This window comes from Nerophis ophidion, linkage group LG29 (genome assembly GCF_033978795.1).
Source record: "Nerophis ophidion isolate RoL-2023_Sa linkage group LG29, RoL_Noph_v1.0, whole genome shotgun sequence".
NCBI classification, from domain to species: Eukaryota; Metazoa; Chordata; class Actinopteri; order Syngnathiformes; family Syngnathidae; genus Nerophis; species Nerophis ophidion.
This window is the reverse complement of record NC_084639.1, coordinates 18,309,207-18,319,330: the sequence shown is the minus strand read 5'-3', so window position 1 is coordinate 18,319,330 and position 10,124 is coordinate 18,309,207. Positions and strand designations below refer to the sequence as shown.

General features: G+C 35.3%; 1 long non-coding RNA gene across 6 annotated transcripts in view; it reads right to left on the bottom strand.

The window, feature by feature from the left end:
* Nucleotides 1–1,038: 1,038 nt before the first annotated feature.
* LOC133546154 (uncharacterized) overlaps nucleotides 1,039–10,124 on the bottom strand; it is a 124,209-nt gene continuing 115,123 nt past the window's right edge. For all 6 annotated transcript variants that reach the window (XR_009805010.1, XR_009805012.1, XR_009805014.1 and 3 more), the window contains one exon: nucleotides 1,039–1,237. This is a non-coding gene — a long non-coding RNA (uncharacterized LOC133546154). The remainder of the gene's footprint in view (nucleotides 1,238–10,124) is intronic.

The following is a 10,124-nucleotide window of genomic DNA, read 5'->3' as shown; positions in this document are numbered from 1 at the left end:
CGCAAAAATTAAAAAAAACGAACTTGCTTCAGGCGCACAATACTGTTGCCAAAGTTGTGGGAAATGTCTCGAAACCTCTTCAGAAGTGCCGACAAAACCCGGAAAGGGCAGAAAATGCATATTTTTGGAAAAGTTTTATTCGCGAAAATGTCGCAAAAAAATCCAAAAAAAGGATTTGCTTCAGCAGCACAATACTGGTGCTATAGTTGAAGGAAATGTCTCAAAACCTCTTCAGAAGTGCCGACAAAACCCGAAAAGGGCAGAATTTGCATATTTTTGGAAAAGTTTTTTTCGCGAAAATGTCGTAAGGGGGGGGCCCTACGCAAATATTTCAAAAAACGAACTTGCTTCAGCCGCACAATACTGTTGCTAAAGTTGTGGGAAATGTCTCAAAACCTCTTCAGAAGTGCCGACAAAACCTGAAAATGGCAGAAAATGCATATTTTTCCGGAAAACTTTTTTTCGCGAAAATGTCGCAAAAAAAATCAAAAAAACGGATTTGCTTCAGCAGCACAATACTGGTCCTATAGTTTTAGGAGATGTCTCAAAACCTCTTCAGAAGTGCCGACAATACCTTAAAAAGTCAGAAAATGCATATTTTTGGAAAACTTTATTTCACGAAAATGTCGTAAGGGGGGGGGGCCTTTCGCAAAAATTCCAAAAAAGGGACTTGCTTCAGCCGTACAATACTGGTGATATAGTTGTAGGAAATGTCTCAAAACCTCTTCAGAAGTGACGGCAAAACCTGAAAAGGGCAGAAAATGCATATTTTTGGAAAACTTTATTTTACGAAAATGTCGTAAGGGGGGGGCCTTACGCAAAAATTCCAAAAAACAAACTTGCTTCAGCCGCACAATACTGGTGATATAGTTGTGGGAAATGTCTCAAAACATCTTCAGAAGTGCCGACAAAACCCGAAAAGGGCAGGATTTGGATATTTTTGGAAAACTTTTTTTCGCGAAAATGTCGTAACGGGGGGCCTTACGCAAAAATTTCAAAAAACTAACTTGCTTCAGGCGCACAATACTGTTGCTAAAGTTGTGGGAAATGTCTCAAAACCTCTTCAGAAGTGCCGACAAAACCCGAAAAGGGCAGAATTTGCATATTTTTGGAAAACTTTATTTCGAGAAAATGTCTTTCGCAAAAATTCCAAAAAACGAACTTGCTTCAGCCGCACAATACTGGTGATATAGTTGTAGGAAATGTCTCAAAACCTCTTCAGAAGTGACGGCAAAACCTGAAAAGGGCAGAAAATGCATATTTTCGGAAAACTTTTTTTCGCGAAAATGTCGCGAAAATTTCAAAAAACGAACTTGCTTCAGGCGCACAATACTGTTGCTAAAGTTGTGGGAAATGTCTCAAAACCTCTTCAGAAGTGCCGACAAAACCCGAAAAGGGCAGAATTTGCATATTTTTGGAAAATTTTATTTCGCGAAAATGTCGTAAGGGGGGGCCTTACGCAAAAATTTCAAAAAACGAACTTGCTTCAGGCGCACAATACTGTGCTGAAGTTGTGGGAAATGTCTCAAAACCTCTTCAGAAGTGCCGACAAAACCTGAAGATGGCAGAAAATGCATATTTTTCGGAAACCTTTTTTTCGCGAAAAAGTCGCAAAAAAATCCAAAAAACGGATTTGCTTCAGCAGCACAATACTGGTGCTATAGTTTTAGGAGATGTCTCAAAACCTCTTCAGAAGTGCCGACAATACCTTAAAATGTCAGAAAATGCATATTTTTGGAAAACTTTATTTCACGAAAATGTCGTAAGGGGGGGGGCTTATGCAAAAATTTAAAAAAAGAACTTGCTTCAGGCGCACAATACTGTTGCTAAAGTTGTGGGAAATGTCTCAAAACCTCTTCAGAAGTGCCGACAAAACCCGAAAAGGGCAGAATTTGCATATTTTTGGAAAATTTTATTTCGCGAAAATGTCGTAAGGGGGGGCCTTACGCAAAAATTTCAAAAAACGAACTTGCTTCAGGCGCACAATACTGTGCTGAAGTTGTGGGAAATGTCTCAAAACCTCTTCAGAAGTGCCGACAAAACCTGAAGATGCCAGAAAATGCATATTTTTCGGAAACCTTTTTTTCCGCGAAAAAGTCGCAAAAAAATCCAAAAAACGGATTTGCTTCAGCAGCACAATACTGGTGCTATAGTTTTAGGAGATGTCTCAAAACCTCTTCAGAAGTGCCGACAATACCTTAAAATGTCAGAAAATGCATATTTTTGGAAAACTTTATTTCACGAAAATGTCGTAAGGGGGGGGGCTTATGCAAAAATTTAAAAAAAGAACTTGCTTCAGGCGCACAATACTGTTGCTTAAGTTGTGGGAAATGTCTCAAAACCTCTTCAGAAGTGCCGACAAAACCCGAAAAGGGCAGAATTTGCATATTTTTGGAAAATTTTATTTCGCGAAAATGTCGTAAGGGGGGGCCTTACGCAAAAATTTCAAAAAACGAACTTGCTTCAGGCGCACAATACTGTGCTGAAGTTGTAGGAAATGTCTCAAAACCTCTTCAGAAGTGCCGACAAAACCTGAAGATGCCAGAAAATGCATATTTTTCGGAAACCTTTTTTTCGCGAAAAAGTCGCAAAAAAATCAAAAAAACGGATTTGCTTCAGCAGCACAATACTGGTGCTATAGTTTTAGGAGATGTCTCAAAACCTCTTCAGAAGTGCCGACAATACCTTAAAATGTCAGAAAATGCATATTTTTGGAAAACTTTATTTCACGAAAATGTCGTAAGGGGGGGGGGCTTATGCAAAAATTAAAAAAAAGAACTTGCTTCAGGCGCACAATACTGTTGCTAAAGTTGTGGGAAATGTCTCAAAACCTCTTCAGAAGTGCCGACAAAACCCGAAAAGGGCAGAATTTGCATATTTTTGGAAAAAAAAAATTCGCGAAAATGTCGTAAGGGGGGGGCCTTACGCAAAAATTTCAAAAAACGAACTTGCACAATACTGTTGCTAAAGTTGTGGGAAATGTCTCAAAATCTCCTCAGAAGTGCCCATAAAACCCAAAAAGGGGAGGATTTAAATGTTTTTGGAAAACTTTTTTTCGCGAAAATGTCGTAAGGGGGGGGCCTTAAGCAAAAATTTCAAAACACGAACTTGCTTCAGCCGCACAATACTGTTGCTAGAGTTGTGGGAAATGTCTCAAAACCTCTTCAGAAGTGCCGACAAAACCCGAAAAGGGCAGACTTTGCATATTTTCTGGAAAAAAAAAATTCGCGAAAATGTCGTAAGGGGGGGGCCTTACGCAAAAATTTCAAAAAACGAACTTGCTTCAGCCGCACAATACTGTTGCTAAAGTTGTGGGAAATGTCTCAAAACCTCTTCAGAAGTGCCGACAAAACCCGAAAAGGGCAGAATTTGCATATTTTTGGAAAACTTTATTTCGCGAAAATGTCGTAAGGGGGGGGCTTACGCAAAAATTTAAAAAAACGAACTTGCTTCAGGCGCACAATACTGTTGCCTAAGTTGTGGGAAATGTCTCAAAACCTCTTCAGAAGTGCCGACAAAACCCGAAAAGGGCAAAATTTGCATATTTTTGGAGAACTTTATTTCGCGAAAATCTCGTAAGGGGGGGGGCTTATGCAAAAATTAAAAAAAACGAACTTGCTTCAGGCGCACAATACTGTTGCTAAAGTTGTGGGAAATGTCTCAAAACCTCTTCAGAAGTGCCGACAAAACCCGGAAAGGGCAGAAAATTCATATTTTTGGAAAAGTTTTTTTCGCGAAAATGTCGCAAAAAAATCCAAAAAAAGGATTTGCTTCAGCCGCACAATATTGGTGCTATAGTTGTAGGAAATGTCTCAAAACCTCTTCAGAAGTGCCGACAAAACCTTAAAATGTTAGAAAATGCATATTTTTGGAAAACTTTATTTCGCGAAAATGTCGTAAGGGGGGGGCCTTACGCAAAAATGTCAAAAAACGAACTTGCTTCAGCCGCACAATACTGTTGCTAAAGTTGTGGGAAATGTCTCAAAATCTCCTCAGAAGTGCCCATGAAACCCAAAAAGGGCAGAATTTAAATATATTTGGAAAACTTTTTTTCGCGAAAATGTCGTAAGGGAGGTGCCTTACGCAAAAATTTCAAAAAACGAACCTGCTTCAGCCGCACAATACTGTTGCTAAAGTTGTGGGAAATGTCTCAAAACCTCTTCAGAAGTGCCGACAAAACCCGAAAAGGGCAGAATTTGCATATTTTTGGAAAACTTTATTTCGCGAAAATGTCATAAGGGGGGGGGTTTATGCAAAAATTAAAAAAAACGAACTTTCTTCAGGCGCACAATACTGTTGCTAAAGTTATGGGAAATGTCTCAAAACCTCTTCAGAAGTGCCGACAAAACCCGGAAAGGGCAGAAAATGCATATTTTTGGAAAAGTTTTTTTTCGCGAAAATGTCGCAAAAAAATCAAAAAAAGGATTTGCTTCAGCCGCACAATACTGGTGCTATAGTTGTAGGAAATGTCTCAAAACCTCTTCAGAAGTGCCGACAAAACCTTAAAATGTTAGAAAATGCATATTTTTGGAAAACTTTATTTCGCGAAAATGTCGTAAGGGGGGGGGGGCCTTACGCAAAAATTTCAAAAAACGAACTTGCTTCAGGCGCACAATACTGTTGCTAAAGTTGTGGGAAATGTCTCAAAACCTCTTCAGAAGTGCCGACAAAACCCGAAAAGGGCAGAATTTGCATATTTCTGGAAAACTTTATTTCGCGAAAATGTCGTAAGGGGGGGGGCTTACGCAAAAAATTAAAAAAACGAACTTGCTTCAGGCGCACAATACTGTTGCCTAAGTTGTGGGAAATGTCTCAAAACCTCTTCAGAAGTGCCGACAAAACCCGGAAAGGGCAGAAAATTCATATTTTTGGAAAAGTTTTTTTCGCGAAAATGTCGCAAAAAAATCCAAAAAAAGGATTTGCTTCAGCCGCACAATACTGGTGCTATGGCTGTAGGAAATGTCTCAAAACCTCTTCAGAAGTGCCGACAAAACCTTAAAATGTTAGAAAATGCATATTTTTGGAAAACTTTATTTCGCGAAAATGTCGTAAGGGGGGGGCCTTACGCAAAAATGTCAAAAAACGAACTTGCTTCAGCCGCACAATACTGTTGCTAAAGTTGTGGGAAATGTCTCAAAATCTCCTCAGAAGTGCCCATAAAACCCAAAAAGGGCAGAATTTAAATATTTTTGGAAAACTTTTTTTCGCGAAAATGTCGTAAGGGGGGGGCCTTACTTAAAAATTTCAAAAAACGAACCTGCTTCAGCCGCACAATACTGTTGCTAAAGTTGTGGGAAATGTCTCAAAACCTCTTCAGAAGTGCCGACAAAACCCGAAAAGGGCAGAATTTGCATATTTTTGGAAAACTTTATTTCGCGAAAATGTCGTAAGGGGGGGGCTTACGCAAAAATTAAAAAAAACGAACTTGCTTCAGGCGCACAATACTGTTGCTAAAGTTGTGGGAAATGTCTCAAAACCTCTTCAGAAGTGCCGACAAAACCCGGAAAGGGCAGAAAATGCATATTTTTGGAAAAGTTTTTTTTCGCGAAAATGTCGCAAAAAAATCAAAAAAAGGATTTGCTTCAGCCGCACAATACTGGTGCTATAGTTGTAGGAAATGTCTCAAAACCTCTTCAGAAGTGCCGACAAAACCTTAAAATGTTAGAAAATGCATATTTTTGGAAAACTTTATTTCGCGAAAATGTCCTAAGGGGGGGGCCTTACGCAAAAATTTCAAAAAACGAACTTGCTTCAGGCGCACAATACTGTTGCTAAAGTTGTGGGAAATGTCTCAAAATCTCCTCAGAAGTGCCCATAAAACCCAAAAAGGGCAGAATTTAAATATTTTTGGAAAACTTTTTTTCGCGAAAATGTCGTAAGGGGGGGGCCTTACTTAAAAATTTCAAAAAACGAACCTGCTTCAGCCGCACAATACTGTTGCTAAAGTTGTGGGAAATGTCTCAAAACCTCTTCAGAAGTGCCGACAAAACCCGAAAAGGGCAGAATTTGCATATTTTTGGAAAACTTTATTTCGCGAAAATGTCGTAAGGGGGGGGGCTTACGCAAAAATTAAAAAAAACGAACTTGCTTCAGGCGCACAATACTGTTGCTAAAGTTGTGGGAAATGTCTCAAAACATCTTCAGAAGTGCCGACAAAACCCGAAAACGGCAGAATTTGCATATTTTTGGAAAAAAAAAATTCGCGAAAATGTCGTAAGGGGGGGCCTTACGCAAAAATTTCAAAAAACAAACTTGCTTCAGCCGCACAATACTGTTGCTAAAGTTGTGGGAAATGTCTCAAATTCTCCTCAGAAGTGCCCATAAAACACAAAAAGGGCAGAATTTAAATATTTTTGGAAAACTTTTTTTCGCGAAAATGTCGTAAGGGGGGGGCCTTACGCAAAAATTTCAAAAAACGAACTTGCTTCAGCCGCACAATACTGTTGCTAAAGTTGTGGGAAATGTCTCAAAATCTCCTCAGAAGTGCCCATAAAACCCAAAAAGGGCAGAATTTAAATATTTTTGGAAAACTTTTTTTCGCGAAAATGTCGTAAGGGGGGGGCCTTACTTAAAAATTTCAAAAAACGAACCTGCTTCAGCCGCACAATACTGTTGCTAAAGTTGTGGGAAATGTCTCAAAACCTCTTCAGAAGTGCCGACAAAACCCGAAAAGGGCAGAATTTGCATATTTTTGGAAAACTTTATTTCGCGAAAATGTCGTAAGGGGGGGGGCTTACGCAAAAATAAAAAAAAACGAACTTGCTTCAGGCGCACAATACTGTTGCTAAAGTTGTGGGAAATGTCTCAAAACATCTTCAGAAGTGCCGACAAAACCCGAAAACGGCAGAATTTGCATATTTTTGGAAAAAAAAAATTCGCGAAAATGTCGTAAGGGGGGGCCTTACGCAAAAATTTCAAAAAACAAACTTGCTTCAGCCGCACAATACTGTTGCTAAAGTTGTGGGAAATGTCTCAAAATCTCCTCAGAAGTGCCCATAAAACACAAAAAGGGCAGAATTTAAATATTTTTGGAAAACTTTTTTTCGCGAAAATGTCGTAAGGGGGGGGCCTTACGCAAAAATTTCAAAAAACGAACTTGCTTCAGCCGCACAATACTGTTGCTAAAGTTGTGGGAAATGTCTCAAAACCTCTTCAGAAGTGCCGACAAAACCCGAAAAGGGCAGAATTTGCATATTTTTGGAAAACTTTATTTCGCGAAAATGTCGTAAGGGGGGGGGCTTACGCAAAAATTAAAAAAAACGAACTTGCTTCAGGCGCACAATACTGTTGCTAAAGTTGTGGGAAATGTCTCAAAACCTCTTCAGAAGTGCCGACAAAACCCGAAAAGGGCAGAATTTTCATATTTTTAGAAAACTTTATTTTGCAAAAATATTTACGCAAAAATTTCAAAAAACGAACTTGCTTCAGCCGCACAATACTGTTGCTAAAGTTGTGGGAAATGTCTCAAAATCTCCTCAGAAGTGCCCGTGAAACCCAAAAAGGGCAGAATTTAAATATTTTTGGAAAACTTTTTTTCACGAAAATGTCGTAAGGGAGGTGCCTTACGCAAAAATTTCAAAAAACGAACCTGCTTCAGCCGCACAATACTGTTGCTAAAGTTGTGGGAAATGTCTCAAAACCTCTTCAGAAGTGCCGACAAAAACCGGAAAGGGCAGAAAATGCATATTTTTGGAAAAGTTTTTTTTCGCGAAAATGTCGCAAAAAAATCAAAAAAAGGATTTGCTTCAGCCGCACAATACTGGTGCTATAGTTGTAGGAAATGTCTCAAAACCTCTTCAGAAGTGCAGACAAAACCTTAAAATGTTAGAAAATGCATATTTTTGGAAAACTTTATTTCACGAAAATATCGTAAGGGGATTCCTTACGCAAACATTTCAAAAAACGAACTTGCTTCAGGCGCACAATACTGTTGCTAAAACTGTGGGAAATGTCTCAAAACCTCTTCAGAAGTGCCGACAAAACCCGAAAAGGGCAGAATTTGCATATTTTTAGAAAACTTTATTTCGCGAAAATGTCGTAAGGGGTGGGCCTTACACAAAAATTTCAAAAAACGAACTTGGTTCAGCCGCACAATACTGTTGCTAAAGTTGAACATACACACATACATACATACATACATACATACGTACATGTATTTTTATACATACTTACATATACACATACATACATACATATATACATACATACATACATACATACATGTATATTTATACATACTTACATACCAACATTTGTATGCATACATACATACATGCAAACATGCATACATCCAACATACATATATACATATGTAGTTATACATACATACATACATACATATAAACATGCATATAAATATATATATATACATATATGTATATGTATATATATATGTATATATATATATATATATATATATAAAATATATAAATTCATACATACATAAACACATACATACATACATATAAACATGCATATATATATATATATATATATATATATATAAATTCATACATACATACATACTAACATACATACATACATACATACATACTAACATACATGTATACATACATACATATATGCTCACATACATACATACATATACATACATATACATACATACATACATCCATACATACATAGATACATACATACTTACATATATACATGCGTACACACATACATAAATACATGCATACATACATAGATATTTATACATACATTAAATATTTATTTATACATACATACATACATATTTATACATACATACATACATACATACATACATACATACATACATAAACACATAAATACATACATACATACATACATACATATATGTTTAAGCATACAAACACATGTGCATATATACATGTTTATTACAACATGCATGCATATACATACATACATACATACATGCATACATACATGAAAAATACATATATGATTAAACATACATACATACATACATACATACATACATACATACATACAAACATACATGTAAACATGCATACATGCATACATACATATGTATTTATACATACATACATATATATAAACATGCATATATATATATATATACATATATATATATATATATATAAATTCTTACATACATAAACACATAAATACATACATATTTATGTATACTTACATACCTACATTTATATGCATACATACATACATACATAAATACATATATAATATACATACATACATACATACATACATACATATATACCTACCTACATACATACATACATGTATTTTTATACATACTTACATATATACATACATACATATATGCATACATACATACATACATGTATATTTATACATACTTACATACCAACATTTGTATGCATACATACATACATACATAAATACATACATATATAATATACATACATACATACATACATACATAAATACATGCAAACATGCATACATGCATACATACATACCTTCATACATATAAACATGCATATAAATATATATATATATATATATATATATACATGCATATACATTTATATATATATATATATATATATATATATATATACATAGATATATATATATATGTATATATATATATATATATATATATATATATATCTATGTATATATATATATATTTATATATATATATATATAAATGTATATGCATGTATATATATATATATATATATATAATTTATATGCATGTTTATATGTATGAAGGTATGTATGTATGCATGTATGCATGTTTGCATGTATTTATGTATGTATGTATGTATGTATGTATATTATATATGTATGTATTTATATATATAAATTCATACATACACACACATACATACATACACACCTACATACATACATACATACATAAATACATATATAATATACATACATACATATGTATTTATACATACATACACACCTACATACATACATACATACATACATACATACATATGTATTTATGTATATACATATGTATTTATACATACTTACATACATATAAACATGCATATATATATATATATATATAAATTCATACATACATAAACACATACATACATACATACATAAATACATACATACATATTTATATATACTTACATACCTACATT